An 852-nucleotide genomic window follows, 5' to 3' on the forward strand; every position below is an offset into this window, starting at 1 on the left:
GTAGAACGTGTTCACACACTGATCCGATACAATAAAAGGTTTGATTCTCGAATGGTCACAGTTTCTGTGGCTCAGGGCAAGGGGAGCCCCAGGCAGAGTCACACAGGTGACCCCTCTTCACTGTGAAATTTCACAGCTGGCTCCTGCCCTCCTCTTCCTCCCTACTACTCACCTACTCCCCAAATTAATCGCTTTCCTCTTATCCCACCAGTGCTGCCGGAGAGCCGTCCCTCCCCTGTCGCGCTTCTTTGAAATTCAAATAACCAGTTTCCCACCTCGCCCGCTGACTGGCTCCTTCAAAGCGCTCCCGCCCGTTTGCCAGGCCCTGCTAACTCTCCTGCAGCACGTCACCCTTACCTGCACACGCGCTGATTCACTTTTCCTCCCAACTAAGAAACCTGGCTGCTCTGCCTGTGCCTGGGAGCGCTCAAGCAAGGGAGAGTTTGAGGGAGATGTGGGACACTGGGCAAAAGTTTCCCAAAATTACCCGTGATTGAGTTTTCTTGGCCCAGATCACGTCTCTGCAGAGGACTCCCCCAGCTGGGTCACATCCAGAGGCTATGGAGATGCTGCCGTGATCGGAGCAGACCGTCCCAAAGCCCTTGGCCCGTTTTTGCAGTGCCGACCCCAGCCTGGGGCCGGTGCTGCCATAACTGCCATCCTGGTCCTGGGTCGTGCCACCCACATCCCTGACTGGAGATGGCATTAATGACCGCCACAGCAGGACAGCGACCGGCAGGACTTCTTGGCCACGGACTCCCTAAGGCAATCATGGCAGTGGGTGCAATCTCTGCTACCATTTATTGGGTCGGCTCAAGGGCTGGCTGCACCCCGTGGGTGGCAGGACCGGCC

This window comes from Cariama cristata, unplaced genomic scaffold, assembly GCF_000690535.1.
Source record: "Cariama cristata isolate BGI_N322 unplaced genomic scaffold, ASM69053v1 scaffold23507, whole genome shotgun sequence".
NCBI classification, from domain to species: Eukaryota; Metazoa; Chordata; class Aves; order Cariamiformes; family Cariamidae; genus Cariama; species Cariama cristata.